Source organism: Coenobita brevimanus, chromosome 68, assembly GCF_032717465.1.
Source record: "Coenobita brevimanus isolate Jiangsu-jjx chromosome 68, ASM3271746v2, whole genome shotgun sequence".
Taxonomy (NCBI): domain Eukaryota; kingdom Metazoa; phylum Arthropoda; class Malacostraca; order Decapoda; family Coenobitidae; genus Coenobita; species Coenobita brevimanus.
In genome coordinates, this window is record NC_137021.1 from 2,917,811 (window position 1) to 2,934,060 (window position 16,250).

Here is a 16,250-nt window from a genome sequence, read left to right on the forward strand (position 1 = left end):
ATTGGAACAGGCGCTAACAACCAGTAGTTTGGAGTGGGGAAAGTTAGAGGAATGCTTTTGTTCTGCAGTGGATAAACAGGCTCAGTCGCAAACACTCCCTTCGTCTCTCTCTGTTCTCTCTCCTTCCCTTCTGTCTGTGCCTCTCTCCCCCCTCCCTCTCTCTCTCTCTCTCTTTCCTGTCACCTGCTTTCTATGCGTGGTTCGTGCGTCCCTGCCAGCTGTCTGTCCAACCAGCCCCGGTGTGTCAGAAGCTGTCGATTGCATAATACTTTCCTCACTGACTTCGAATTTCCAACATTACGATTCTTATAACCAGCTTTTTACCTCTCACTCTTTTTCCCTTTCCTCCTCTCCCTTCGTTTCATTTTTCTTCTTTTTCCTCTCTCTCTCTCTCTCTCTCTCTCTCTCTCTCTCTCTCTCTCTCTCTCTCTCATATCAATGTCACACTATTTTTTTCACCTTAGTGTTCATACTGTCACCATCAACCCTGTTATGAGCACGTCTCGTATTTTCTTCCATTTAACACCACATGTAGAGAGGTATATGAGAGAGGGGGGTGGAAGTTGGGGGGGAGGGCAGCGAGATGGCAAGGGACAGGGCGACCTGGATGCGATTTGTTTGTGGCTGCCCCTTACTGGATTAAGACGTCTGCCTATAGATAGATAAATAGATAGATAGATCATAGTCAGGTGAGTGAATCTTCTTCCTACTTTTAAGACGATTTTACAGATTCTAAGAATTTATTTTGAGACGTCGGATTAGCCTTCATTAACCCCATCCTTACGTGAGATCTTTTGCAGTTTAGATAGATGTATGAATGGATAGATAAACAGATAGATGGATATAGATAGACAGATGGATAGATAGAAAGATTGTTGCCTGCTCTGCTCTCTTTCCTTCTGTTTCTCAGCTCGTTAAAAAATAATCCTGTCTGAAGTTTCCGAGAAAACTTATAATCTCTTTGAATCCGGAGTTGCTAGGAAGAAAAGAGGATGCTTGACACACACACACACACACACACACACACACACACACACACACACACACACACACACACACACACACACAGTGGGAGAGAGAGAGAAACTATACAATCAGATGGCTATAACAATGCCTTACTGAGCTACAGGAGACAGTGTTGCAAAAAGGACTAGATTTTCCAAGTTAAAAAGAATGAGGCTGGATAATCAAGGGAAGGGACATGTATGGACCACGAGACAGGGAGGCTAGTGTAATGAGAAACATATATGGATTTGCTTTATTGAGGGAAATTACATGTATGGGTTACGAGATGGGGAGGAGGATAAGTGAGAAGCATATAGGGACTTGCTTTGAGGTGGTTCAGTGATACGGATGGAAGGGAGAGGACTGGGTGATAAGGAGGCAGTGTGTGTGTGTGTGTGTGTGTGTGTGTGTGTGTGTGTGTTGAAGGGGAGGTAAGCCTAGAAAATTGTATATTGATGAGGTGGGGTGTGTGTGACGAGGATGATGTGTTTATGTGATAGACGATGTAGGGGACTTGGGTTAATGATTATCACCTGTACATACACATACATGCAGTTAAATAGATAAATACGGATAGATAGATATAAAGGAAACACACAGACTGATAGGTAGGTAGGTAGACAGAAAGACAGGTAAATAAATATAGATATACACACACACACACACACACACACACACACACACACACACACACACACACACACACACACACACACACACACACACACACACACACACACACACACACACACACACACACATACTGAGTTACTTCACTACAAACTCGCTAACTCTGTCTCCGTCCTCAGGCACAGAACTTTTTGAGGAAAGTTGGGGAGAGGAAGGGAGGTGAGTGAGGTGGTAGGAAGGAGTGGGGGAGTAACGGGAAGTGTGGAAAGAAAGTAAGGGGTACAAATGGAGAGAGAGAGAGAGAGAGAGAGAGAGAGAGAGAGAGAGAGAGAGAGAGAGAGAGAGAGAGAGAGAGTATATGCAGCAGGGGAGAGTAGAAGGTAATAGAATCGTGGGTGTGGATGTGGAAAGTGAATTAGAAGAGGGACTGGGGGAGAGGAAGGGAGAAGGGAGTGAAAGATGGGGGAGAGAGAGAGAGAGAGAGTATATGCAGCGAGGGAGAGTAGAAGGTAATAGAGTCGTGGGTGTGGATGTGGAAAGTGAATTAGAAGAGGGACTGGGGGAGAGGAAGGAAGAGGAAGGGAGAAGGAAATGAAAGATGGGGGAGAGAGAAGCGGGAAGGCGAGTAAGGACGGAATGAAGTGAGAAAAGAAGGTTGTTTATCTGTTTATCGCTACGTTTATCTTCTCTCTCTCTCTCTCTCTCTCTCTCTCATCGTATCACTTTCCCCTTCCCCTGCCAATCAAAGCCTCCCTTCCCCGTGCTCTGTCTATCCGTCAATTTATATTTCTATCTATCCATCTCTTTGCCAATATCAGTCTGTCACCATCCCTTTCACACCTTCCCTCTGCCAATCACAATCGCTCTTCCTCATTGACCACCATTGTCCTTGACTCTCCTATCTCCTCTGGTTTCCTTATCCTCAGTCTCATATCGTCCTTGTCTTAGTCTCCTCCTCTCTCCATTCTTATCCTCGGTCTCCCTTTCTTTTCCATATTCTCTCTCTCTCTCTCTCTCTCTCTCTCTCTCTCAATAATATAACCCGAGGAAGTTTTTGAGGGAGTGAAGAAAAGTTTTGTTTGTGTGAGTTTGGGGCAATTTGTGTTTGACTGGTTAAAATCGTGCTGAAGGGGATAACGGCCAGGTCAGAGGTCAGGTCAGAAAAGGTTAAGTGTTTTTAAGTTCTGCATTTTATTGTAGTTGTGACCTAAAAAGCAAGACAGATGAGACGGTTTGTTTTTATTGATGTAGTTTTGGCTGTTACCCTCCGGAAGTGGATGATGGATAAATGTTAAATGTGTAGATTTATAATAATAACAATAATAATAATAATAATAATAATAATAATGAGTAAAAACGATGATGATGATGATGATGATGACGATAAGAAGGAAGTGTAAGGAGAGAGAGAGAGAGAGAGAGAGAGAGAGAGAGAGAGAGAGAGAGAGAGAGAGAGAGAGAGAGAGAGAGAGAGAGAGAGAGAGAGAGAGAGAGAGAGAGAGAGAGAGAGAGGAGTTGAGGCCTTATGAAGTTGTTAGGAAGGGGGAAGGGAAAGGGGGTTGGCTTGGGTAGATACTTAAGATAGGGAGGAGGAAATGAGGAAAGGTAGGTGTGAAAGGTTTCAGAAAGGGACGGTAGTTTGGGGTAGGTAGGTAGGAGGGAAGGGAAGGGAGGGAGGGTAGAAGCTGATAGGTAGAAATCAGAAAGGGAGTGTATGAGGTAGGTAGGTAGGAGGGATGGGGAAGAGGAGAAGGAGGAGAGGAGGAGGGGGAAGGGGGTTTGCGTGTTATGGAGCCTTTAGAACGTCCGTGGCTCACCTCTGTATCAGCACTGGGGGATTTATCTGAGCTGCGTGTGTGTGTCCCCCTGAATTTATTGCGGCTGCCGGGTTGCTGGCCTACTTCATGGGTTGGAAATAGCTCTATGGGGTTTCGGAAAAGTCTCTGTACAGTAGGAGTGGCTTGGGAGGTGTGGGAGTCGGTGATGTGATTGTGGGAGTCGGTGGTGTGATTGTGGGAGTCGGTGGTTGATTGTGGGAGGTGTGGGAGCCGGTGGTGTGATTGTGGGAGGTGTGGGGGTCGGTGGTTGATTGTGGGAGGTGTGGGAGCCGGTGGTGTGATTGTGGGAGGTGTGGGGGTCGGTGGTTGATTGTGGGAGGTGTGGGAGCCGGTGGTGTGATTGTGGGAGGTGTGGTGGTAATGGTAGTGTGTGGTGTGTAGTCGTGGGAGGTGTGTGATGTGATGGTTTGTGGTGCTGTGGAAGGTGTGTGATGTGGTAGTGGAAGATGTATTGTAGTTTGGCAGTGTGAGGATTGTGGTGTAGCGGTTTGTTGAGTGGTAGGGGGAGATGTGTGGGGTAATGGAAGGTGTGTGGCGTGGCGGTGTGGTGTGGTGCGGCGGTGTGGTGTGGTGTGGTAATGTTTTCTTTTCAGTAACTTAGCTACCCATGACTGTTCTGTCCCCATTCAGAATTACTCCCTGACGGTGCTTTGGTATGAGAAAAAGCGTCGAACCTGAACCACTGTCATGCTGGCCTTTCACCTGTACTGCTGCCCTCATTCCTCACCTAGACTAATGGTTTCTCTCTCTCTCTCTCTCTCTCTCTCTCTCTCTCTCTCTCATAATCTTCATTTTCTTCTTCTTTTGTACTTTCATCCTCCACCTCTTCATTCTCCACTCTCCTCCTCCTCCTCCTCCTCCTTCTCCTCCTCCTCCCCCTCCTCATGCTCAATAGTGTCCAATTGTGCAGGATGTTAGTTAAAAAAAACAAAAAAAAACAGGAATTATAAGTAACAGCAGAAAACCCAGTAAAATAAACCACACATACATTTACTCCTTTCAGCCCTTTGGAATTCTAAAGTTACCCCTCTCTGGCTCCTATGACTCACTCTCAGCTGAATAAAATCGTCTGGCCTTCGATGTACACCAACAGAATACTACGGGTAAAGTTGTCCCGATCAAGAGGAGGTAAAACAAAAAAAATCGCAGGCTAAGTAATGTCCATGATATCGTAAGTGGTTGTGTGGGTTTTATTGTTTTTGTGGCTTTTATGCAGAACTTTTTAAGAGCTAACTTTGTCTTTAATGTGATTCAACTCTCTCTCTCTCTCTCTCTCTCTCTCTCTCTCTCTCTCTCACACACACACACACACACACACACACACACACACACACACACACACACACACACACCTCTTCACTACGAGATGTTCCCCTGGGCTGAAATAAGGTCCTTTGTCGTTGGCAGATTAAACAAAGACATTATCCACTTGAAACCTTGCCCCTTCAGCTAGAGGCGTTATTTATTTATTTATTACTTTATTTTGTTATTGCTTTTACTGGTTTTACTGTGTGTGTGTGTGTGTGTGTGTGTGTGTGTGTGTGTGTGTGTGTGTGTGTGTGTGTGTGTGTGTGTGTGTGTGTGTGGATGGGTAGGTGGTTGAGTTAGGTGGATAAATGGGTGGGTGGATGGGTGGTCTGCCCAGGTGGACCGTCCCTTCGTTATATTTAATAGCATTCATAAACGTCGCAGTTTTAGAATTACTATGTTCAAATCATTTCTAGTATTTTTCCAGGGTCCGGTGCTTAATAGAATTGGGCTCTTACACCTGGCAGTCCAGCTCGCATTCCCCATTTTCTGTGTACCTCCCAACCCCTTCGTACCCTCTCCTATTTTCACTCCTCTCCAATCTCCACTTCCCACTCCTCACTCTGCCATTCCCTCCTTTCCTCTTCTCTAACTAGTTTCCTTGTCCCCCCTATAATCATTACCACTTTCTCTCTTATCCTTTCTCACTCCCTCTGCTATTCTTGCTCTTGCCCCTTCTAATCCTTCTCTCTCCTCCTCCTATCTTCCCCCCTCCTCCTCCTATCCTTCCTTCTCCCTCTGCTGCTTTTCTCCTGTTTTACCCTTCGTCTTCCTTCCATCCTAACCCCTACCCCTTCCCTTCCTATCCTTGCCCATACCTTCCCATCCTCCTGCCTCTGTCCCTTCCCCTCCTCTTATTTTTTTCTTCTTTGCGCCTTCTCCACCTACCTTCTCCCCCCCCCCCTCCCAATGTGTTCAATGGAGAGGGTTCAGTTCAGTTTATTATGGGCTCATGGACCCGTCCATTCCATCCATTAGCCTATGAAGCCGAATAAAGTTTATGAGTCTGTAAAGCAGAATTTCACAGATTTTGGAAATGCAGAGTTAACTTATGCAGGTCTGGGTCAAGGTTGCGGCTGGCTTAGGGTTTTTTCAAGTCAAACATTTTTTCACTTGTGAGGAAATTAACCAGTGATCGTAATGAGTTCACTCAGCACACACACACACACACACACACACACACACACACACACACACAAACTCAGATATCTTATCTTGGTAATGTTTATAAATGTAGCTTTTATTCACAAAGGAAGGACATAAGGCTGGGGGTCTGCAATATTTGTCATTGTCATCGGAAGTTGAAAAAATTAAAGGCCCAGTTCAAGATGCATTCATTTCGAGATGCATGGACACATTGCATTTAATAAAATTGGAGGTCGTAGGAGGGGGGGAACGACGGACTGTATGTATGTATTTTTGTATGTCTCATGTGTTCCTAAAAACGGTAAGGACCATCCCATATTACCTACTGAGAGTAGTAGGGAACAGAGACCTGGCTGTTATGAAGGACACTAAATGCAGAGGATTAGTACGCTGTTGGCACCATTACAGGATCGAAAAGCTTATTGGATTTGCAAAAATATTCATTTATACCGGTTTACGTAGGCATGCTGAGAGAGAGAGGGAGAGATTGTATGTGCGTGCGTTCACGCGCGCGTGTAGCGTATATTTGTTTTGATAGGGGTATGAATCACTCTTATGGATCATGCCAGGCTCAGCGTTTGGGAGGAGCGTCAAGGGATGGGATATACGTGACGTGGGACTTAAGGACCTACACACACACACACACACACACACACACACACACACACACACACACACACACACACACACACACACACACACACACACAATTACTTGCATATTTACGCTTTTTTTTTTCTCATCTTTGTGTGCGTGCTTGCTCCAATAAACAGAGTCTGCATCTCCACGCTGGCCAGCCTTCCAATCACCATACGTTTTTGGTCATTACTTCCCAATTCCCAATAGTATTCAGGTCACGAGAAACGCATTATTAGGGAAAGTTTTTGTCTCGTACTACAGTCAGGCATTTCCCAAGAACTGCAACGACCCATTAGCTAACCACCTGTTTTTGTAGGTATCACACTTTTACATATTACAATAACCCTCACATGGTTGGAGTATATCTAGTATTTTATTAGAGCTACCACCAGATGCTTATTCGCCTGAGAGTGGGCCATGAAGTCTGAATTAACAACGGTAGCCATTTTTTCCCACTACCCATCAAAATCTAGTGGATATCTGAAAAAAATGATTAAATGGTACAATATCAAGGCTTTATTACGTAGAAACACAACATTAGGGGTGATGTGTGTGCTATTCAAGCACCATCATTTTACAGTATTGTACTGTCTGGTCGGTTTCCGTAGTTTTTACTTGAAAGAAGAAGAAATGGACCAAGGACAGGCGGAGAAACAAGGCGAGCGATTACTGTTTACGAAATAATAATTATAACCGGCTGTGTCACGGGGCACTAGTAGTCAGTATTATAGCACAGGGTAATTTATATATTGTACCCTCGTTTTGCAACCCCATGACATTCGACTTGTTCATATTTTGTGTGTTGAGGGGACGGCTGTCTTCCAGTGTTACGAATATGGACACTTTGGCGGCTTCGCGAAGTTAATGATCAACCATGAAATTAATAAACGTAACCTGGCAGACCGTATGATGCATGAGAAGGTGTATAGGAAGTAATAATGATGAATGTACGAAACTGATAACGCTGACTTTGAAATCCATGTAACATAAAACAATTCACTTACTGAAGGACGCGGTAAGTCATAAGATATTAACTACCCAAAGTTTTGAGGCTTAAAGTAAAAATATCAGAAACAAGAAAGTAAAATAAACCCGGAAGATGAAAGGATCCCTGCCTGGCTTCGTGGAAAGAAAACATTATCCAGGACTCTTCCGTACATCATTTCTCAGGGATTCACACGGCGTAAATGTGGAGAGTCGACTTTTCTCAGCCATAAACTAAAGCGGAAGACGTTGTGGAAAGACGAGTTCTGAGTTATTTTCTGTTCCTGAAACCAAGCAAACTTGCCGAGTTAGCTATATCTTTGACACTTCTTCCTTTCATCATATCGACCGATTTTATTTACTATATGTATTTGTGCTATATACTTTCACGTTGTAGTCTTTTACACATCAGTATCATTATATAGCACTGCATCTTCAAAAAAAATGATGATCCACAGTTTCACAAAGAGTGCTGTTTCTGACCGCTTGACTTTCCTTTAAAAAAATAATTCTGAATGTACGCTGTAATTATTATGCCATACAAACTTCCATCTTTATGCTGTACTACCAGAAAACTAGCCATACACAGAATTAACTTGCGTAGAATATTTCAAACTTCCATCCACTGATTCAAAGTTTAAAGGTGGAATAAATTTGGATATTTTAGGGGGACGATATGAAGTTAGTGGCATATGCATCGTGTGTGTGTGTGTGTGTGTGTGTGTGTGTGTGTGTGTGTGTGTGTGTAACAACTCATGACTACCTCGTAAAACTACCACGGTCCATCTTTGCTCTGTGATCTTTGCCTAAGTGTCCTTCTCTGAAATAATATAACACGACATTTGCTCATCATAATATCTCTCCTCCCATCCCTTTAATTCACTTCCGTGTCCATTTCCATCCCTTTAACTCCCATGTGGCAGCGTCATTCCCTATCATGCCCTCTCCTCCAGTCCTCTCCAACTCTTGACTCTCTCTCTCTCTCTCTCTCTCTCTCTCTCTCTCTCGTGCTGAGTGGAAATAAAGTGGGAGGAAAGTTTGAAACAGTTGTGAAAGTGCTGCCTGGATTAAGTTTGAAATCAAGACAGGTTAGAGAGAGAGAGAGAGAGAGAGAGAGAGAGAGAGAGAGAGAGAGAGAGAAAGAGAGAGAGATGGTGTGAGGGTCTGCAAGATTATGAGTGTGTTGTGTTTGAATTTTTGTGCTTGAGTCTCTCTCTCTCTCTCTCTCTCTCTCTCTCTCATGCCTACTGTGTCACGAACCAGCAAATCACATAATGCATATTACCTTGACTTGCCACATAAAGTAATATCAAAGTTACACGAGCGAAAGTTTGTTTACATAATGTGTTGAGAGAGAGAGAGAATGGACTTTTGGTAATATCAACAATTACCAGACGGTTTTCTCTGAGTTCGGGTGCATGTGTATAGTGTAATGTGTGAGGGAAATTAAGTACGATGTCGTTAATTTAATCTCAACCCTTTTGCCTCTTGGTTAAGTACTTCAGGGCATCAGACAATATAAATCTCATGATGGTGAATTGGCTCGTATTAGATAGTTTGGAAGAATGGCTAAAGAGATCAGAGTTATTTTATTTATTTATTGTATTGTGGTTTAAGAGAGTTTTTTTTTGAAGAGGTCAGAGTTATTGTTTTTCTCACTTCTTTGCTGTAGATGGATTTGTTCATTCTATCCACGTGAACACTGAATAATTTGTTCACGAATAGCATAGCATCCATCACCTATCATCCACACTCCTTGCCACCAGTCACTGCCACACTCCTTCATATACTCTTCCACTTCTCTCGTCCACTGCCACTTTTCTCTTTCACTTCCATTTTTCTTTTCCACTTCCACTTTTTTCTTCCTCTTTTCTCTTTCACTTTTCTACTCCCACTTTTCTCTTCCTCTTCCACATTTCTCTTCCACATCCAATTTTCTCTTCCACTTCCACATTTCTCTTCCACATCCACTTTTCTCTTCCACTTCCACTTTTCTCTTCCACTTCCACCTTTCTCTTCCACTTCCACTTTTCTCTTCCTCCTCCAGCTTTCTCTTCCACTTCCACTTTACTCTTATTCTTCCACTTTTCTACTTCCACTTTTCCATATGCACTTTTCCACCTCATCCCTGGTCCTTCTCATTACTTCATTTCTGTGTACTTTCCTTTGATCGTTTTTTGCACACGGTCCACCTCCCTTGTGTTCATATCAGCATGTTATAACCCCATGCACCACAAGTCATATCAGTCAAAGCAAGTGTGCACGTTACTTATGCAGAGTATGGCGAAACTAGAAAAATTTACACAGCACAGGAGAGGATGGCAAGATGTAATAAGCAAAATAAATCGCCTAGGAAGAGGTGTTAGAGAGCTACCTCAATTTTAAAATCACGGGTCTACGCCCTGATAACTCAGCTCCTCTTCCACGTCCAGTTACTCTTGCTTTTTATCAGTGAAGTTAAGCAGGGAAGAGAATTTAATATTTTCTTTGCGACGTCCTGCTCGGGTAGTATCGGAAAATTTGGAACTGATTTTGATATTATTATTATTATTATTATTATTATCATCATCGTTGCTGTTGTTGTTATTGTTTTATTATTATTATTATTATTATTACACCGATTTTCGTCCTGGACCCGAGAGAATTAACAGAGAATAGGAGAAATCAGTACCATCCTTATCAAATACAAAAATAAAATTGCCTAACATTGACCTTAAAAACGAGCAGAAAATAAATCAATAAATCAATAAAAACATATAAGAATAAAGTCAGCGGGTTATAAGCTTACAACTAAAAAACACCGGATCCACGAAAAGGTCAGGGTAACTCTATCACTGAGGTAATATTGGCGAGCATAAAACTTGTTGGATCCAAGAGACTGTCAACGTCGGGGCATCGTAAAACAGGCAATCTCCACCAGCGTCCCCCTCATCTCCCTCTTCTCACAACTTTCAGCGAGCTTTAATTTTCTTGATCACACGGGAAAAACGGAGATGAGTAGTTTATATTCCTCAGTATGATGGCTCACTCAGTCCTCTCTCTCTCTCTCTCTCTCTCTCTCTCTCTCTCTCTCTGTGAGCCATAATAATAATAATAATGATAATAATAATAATAATAATAATAATAATAATAATAATAATAATGATGATGATGATGATGATAATGATCATTATGATAGTGATGAAAGTAATAATAGTAATAGTAGCAGTAGTTGATAATCATCATCATCATCATCATCATCATAATAATAATAACAATAATGATGATAATAATAATAATAATAATAATAATAATAATAACTAGAACTATGTAACTATCCAACGGACAGTCACTAGTCACCACCTCCTGTTTCTTACAGTAACCTTGACCCATTGAGGAGATTTGGATTTTTTTTTTTTTTCCCCATCAGCAATGGTCCATGCCAGGACATATCCTGGGCCCTTCAGATTCCATGCGCAGTCTCCGGTTCTCCTGGAATCGTCGCCAGACTTTGAGGCCGAAATAATAATGATACTAGCGAAAACAGTAGTCTCCACCTATGTAGTAGGTAGGGACTCATAATAATAAAAATACAAAAGGAAATGAGAGGAGTATAGGAAATCAGTAGATCACCACCACTCCTAAGTTGAAAAATAAGTCGTCTGGGTAGCAGGAAGAACAAACAAAAAATAATAAACATCCTTGTAAAAAACATTAAATCAACATTAATCTTAAAACTTCCCTGGATTTCGCATTAAGATTCCTACCCATTTGTGTCTTTGCGTCCTCCTTATCCCTGCCATTATGCTGGTATTTCTCCCCTGTCTGCATTTCCTCCATCATCTCTTTTTCATCTTTATCACTAATCCATACTGCTTTCCCCCCTCATCTCTCTCTCATCTTTATCAGTAATTCATACTGCTTTGTCCCTCATCTGTCTCTCATCTTTATCACTCATTCATACTTATTCTCAACTCGGTATTAATCTTCAGCTTTCCCAGGCCTTCACATTAACCGCCTCATAAGATGCGTATGGCCTCGCAGTATTTCAACTAAAGCCAGACGATTTTATTCAGCTGAGTGAGTCATAGGAGCCTGAGAGTGTTGATAGAGAGGTGCCAGTTACCCCCGCTTATAGTCAGGATAAAGCACACTTCTCTAGTAAGCTATTGCAACTAACACCAGACGATTTTATGTAGTTGAGATTAATAGAAACCTGAGTTTTAATCTTCCTTCCCCCCACCCATTTTTCTTGGTTTTCCACGCTTCTTGCTCCTTTGGAGAATAGGAACCAACGCCGTAAACGCTTACAAACCAACACCATTAACACCTTTACAAACCAACGTCATTAACACCTTTACAACAGGTGGTCTCCCTCAAGCTGTATAACAAATCAGTTGCGAGTAGGAAAATGGTGAAAAAAAAAAATATATATATATATAATAATCGTGGTTAAATTGTCTTCTGAATATTTTTTTTGCGTACTCTGTATTTTATTCCTGCTACCTCCAGAAGATTATATTCAGTTTAGGAGAGCGACTTTTTGCATTAAGGGGGGTTAGAGAGGGCCTTCATCGATCCCTTCACCAGATTTCCCTCTAAGATGAAAATAATCGTCTGCAGGTAGCAGGATGGAAGCAGCAGAATAAGTCACCTGCTTCAAGGGGTTAAGGTTGTTTTCCGTCCCATTATTGTTGTACTGTTGGCAACATAAGTCGTGTCATTTCTCCTTTCATTTCTCCACGGGCTTCGAAAATCAGTCTCATAAATTAAGAGGAAACCGTATTGTTGATTATTTATTTATTTATTTTGGCAATAGATCAGCGTCGTCAGTGTCGGGTACTCCGAAATCACTTGACTGACATTCAAAGTCCAGAGAAAGAGAGAGAAGGGAGGAGGGGCGATATGACTCATGATGGCAATTGTACTAAGAAAGACATAGGTTTTCCCAATATTCCACAGCCCAGCTTCACACCTTGAGTATATGTCTCTATAACTTTCCATCCTGTCGCATCCTATCAGAGGAAATCATTTTATGGGAAGAGAAATATACCAAGCCTCTCTCAGCCTGGGAAAGATGGCCAGGAGCGGGCAGTGAGAAGCAGAAATGGTGGAACATAATGGGAACTTATGTTCCTATATGTGATATATTTTTTGACACGTTATGCATTATTCTTCATCTTTCCTTAACATATTTATCGATGTCATAGCTCTTCTTAAGATCACGTTAATCTTCATTCCGTCCTCCACCGCACCAGAAGACCCCTCACCATTTTTCTTGGTTAGGTCTGTAATCCCCTTTCTTTTCTCTTCTCCTTGTACTTATGTTTTGTCACTATGCTTTCATTTTTCTTTTCCCATTATATATCTCAGTGTCATATCACGTCACTATGCTTTCATTTTTCTTTTCCCATTATATATCTCAGTGTCATATCACGTTTAAAGTCAGGATTCATCTTTCTCTTATCCTTCCACCACACCTCAGGATCCAACCTCATCTTTCCTTATTGTTCCTTCACCTCTTTCTCCTCTCACAGTACCATTACCTGTCACTGTATGACTTGCCGTATACATTTTCTTCCTATATTTTCATCGTTTTTCCTTCCACCAGTCTTCGAAGTCCTCTCCTGTCTTCCATAGTTGTTCCTCCCTCCCTTCATCCTAACATTGTCAACATTGTTTTCTATCTTCCTCTTGCATTACATCATTCCTCTTCATAAGTAAACATTCACATTCATCTTTTCTTTGACTATTTTTCAAGATCGTTATTACTTTTTTTTTATCCCTCCTCTTTCATTACATCATCCCACTTCTTAAGTAAACATTGATTGTTTTTTAAGATCTTTTAATATCTTCCTTGATTGTTCTTCCACGTCTTTGTTATAGCCTACCATTTTTTTTTCTGTTATGGAATTCCCCTTATCTTTATTGGTAAGTCAGAAATTATCACCGTCTTATCGTTAACTGGAATACCGTGTGTGTCGGTTGGTTCAACTTTTACACAATGTTTACAAGACCTTAGGAAGATAGTTATTTCCCTGTCTGTACCATTTCGTGTGTGTGTGTGTGTGTGTGTGTGTGTGTGTGTGTGTGTGTGTGTGTGTGTGTGTGTGTGTGTGTGTGTGTGTGTGTGTGTGTGTGTGTGTGTGTGTGTGTGTGTGTGTGTGTGTGTGTGTGTGTGTGTGTGTGTGACTTCATGATTCATACTTTTTGTGTCATAAATTTCCACCTCATATGAACCCTTTCTCGGTCCGGAAACTCAACACTATATACTTTAAAATTGACAAGGCCAGTTAGAGTTCGGTATATCTGATTTCAGCATTCTTTTATTTACGAGAAACTGACCCATTGGACGGAATTTTTATTTTTCTATGCATTTAGAGAAGCGGAAATATAACTTAGTTTCCTTGTATGACTTTTATCATAATCTGTATCTGCCTCAAATTTAACCTTTTTTTTTCATATTCCTATGTCTTATTTCTTAACTTCATCGTAAATATCGATTAACTCTAGAATAGTGGATGAAAACAGTGGGGAAATACCGTCACGTGCAGACATATAAATAAAAGTCTGTTCCGAGTGAAAATGACAGAGCTATTGATTTATCCGTAGTCTCAGAGTACCTCTCGTTATTTTCTTCCTCGTTACCTTCCGTCTTTTTCACCCTACTTATTTTTCACTTTGCCTTGGGGTCCACCTTCGGTAACTGCTCGCCCCGTCTCCTTAATCATCTTCGTGCTCTCAATGTCATTATACAGTATTTTCCGTCTCCTGTTGGCCATTGTTATTTTTGTGATTTCCATTGCAATTTTTAAAGTGGCTTTTCTTTGTCATATTGTTTCATTTTTACCATCAGTGCTGTAGGTATATTTATTTTTCTTTTTACTTCGTACCTTGATTTACTGATGTCCTTTCCCTGTCTTATACTTCTTTGTCTTTTCTGTTTCTTTTTTTTTGTTTTTAGGACTCTGTTTCATCGAGTGCTGCTTTGTCTTTTCTTCCTCGTTCTGGCTTTTACCTTAATTACTAAACTTTTGCTTCCTCTTTTCTTCCTTACTGGTCCCGGAAATATCGAGTGCTCCTTCGTCTTCCTTCGTGCTTGAGTGGGATGCCTTCACGTGGTGACATCGATATAACTGGGTGATGGAGCTCTCTCTCAGCTACTTCCCTATCCCCCTAAAGGAGGATAGGGAGCGGGAGGAGGGCAGTTTATACCTACAGTATACTTGGGGCTACAACTCTTCCTCCACCTTCATCCTCTAAACTCTTTATTATTTAATATTTTGTTCCATCTCTATGTTGCTGTTGGTGTGTTTTATTATATACTTTTTCTACTCACCTTATTGATTTTTGTAACTCATTTACCTAACACTCTTAGTCCTCGCTTCGTCGGTATTATATGATTATGATGTCTTCTCATTATGTGCTCTAAGGACCCAATATATTAAGCTGCTAATTGCCTTTCCACTCGTACTGTTAATTCGACATTGTTCTCCATTCCTTATCACCATCATTATCATATTTTTTCTTCTCTTTCTTTCTTTATATTCTTACATTATTCTTATTTTCGTTGTTTCTTTCATTCAGTTTCCTTTTCATGGTTTCTCCTCTGATACTGAATTACTTGTTTACACACCTATACCCGTGCCTGAAGCATTGGATGGCGGCAGGTCACTTCCCCATTGATTGGAAGTGGTGTTCTCGGCTCTACTATTCAGTTTCTCAATACTGCCCTCCCATGTCAAGCGTGTTCATGCCAGCCGTCGCAAGACATACATACATACATACTGTACATACTTATTTACATTTTATTATTTATCTTTTTTTCCCATTCTGTTTGGAACGCTTATCCTGTGTTGCTTCCTTTGCCTTTTTTTTTTTTTTTTCCCTCAACGCTGTTATTATATTGTTTATCGTCATTATCGTATTCTTTGTATCATCACTATTACCTCGCCTGGACGGAGTCTGGCGGGGTAGTGTTTTTGGTCGAGTTTCTGTGTTTGTATGTTTCTGTTTGTTAGCAGCATTACGGGAAAACGACTGAATGAAATTACATGGAAATTTCAGGATATGTGGACACTGGTCCCCAAAGAAAGTGATTAAATTCTGGAGGTAATTGAGTGACCCTGAAAGGTCAGAATCAAGGTCACGGATTTTCAGAGGGCTACAACTTGAAAACGGTTGAAAGTAGAGATATTTACTATTATGAACATACAAGAACTCGTAATACGGGCTTTCATATAGCACCAGCACCTTTGACCTTGAATGATCATGAAAGGTCAAACTCACGGTCACGGATATTCAGGGGGCTATAACTCGAAACTCGTTGAAGACAGAGATATTTACTATTACCATAGGAAGTTTCACATATGCTTCCATATAGCACATGACCTTTGACCTTGAGTGACCTTGAAAGATAAAACGCAAGATCACGGATTTTCAGAGGGCCTAACTTGAAAACATTTGCACCATTACCTTAGACCTTAATTAATATTATCAACCCAGGAAATCCCATATGGGTTTTTAATTGGTACCTTGACCTTTGACCGTAAGTGACCCTGAAAGGTCAAATTCAGAAGTCGCGGATATTCAGGGGGCTGTAACTCGAACTTGTTGAAGATAAAGGTATTTACTGTTACCAATATATAGGAAGTCTCATATGGGCTTTCATTTGGCAGCATGACCTTTGACCATGAGTGACCTTGAAAGGTCAAATGCAAG

At 41.4% G+C, this 16,250-nt stretch overlaps 1 protein-coding gene across 1 annotated transcript in view; it reads right to left on the reverse strand.

Annotated features, from left to right (window-relative positions):
- The window catches only part of LOC145405807 (uncharacterized), a 127,114-nt gene that overhangs the window by 14,170 nt on the left and 96,694 nt on the right, over positions 1-16,250 (reverse strand). The gene's annotated exons all lie outside the window — the stretch shown is intronic.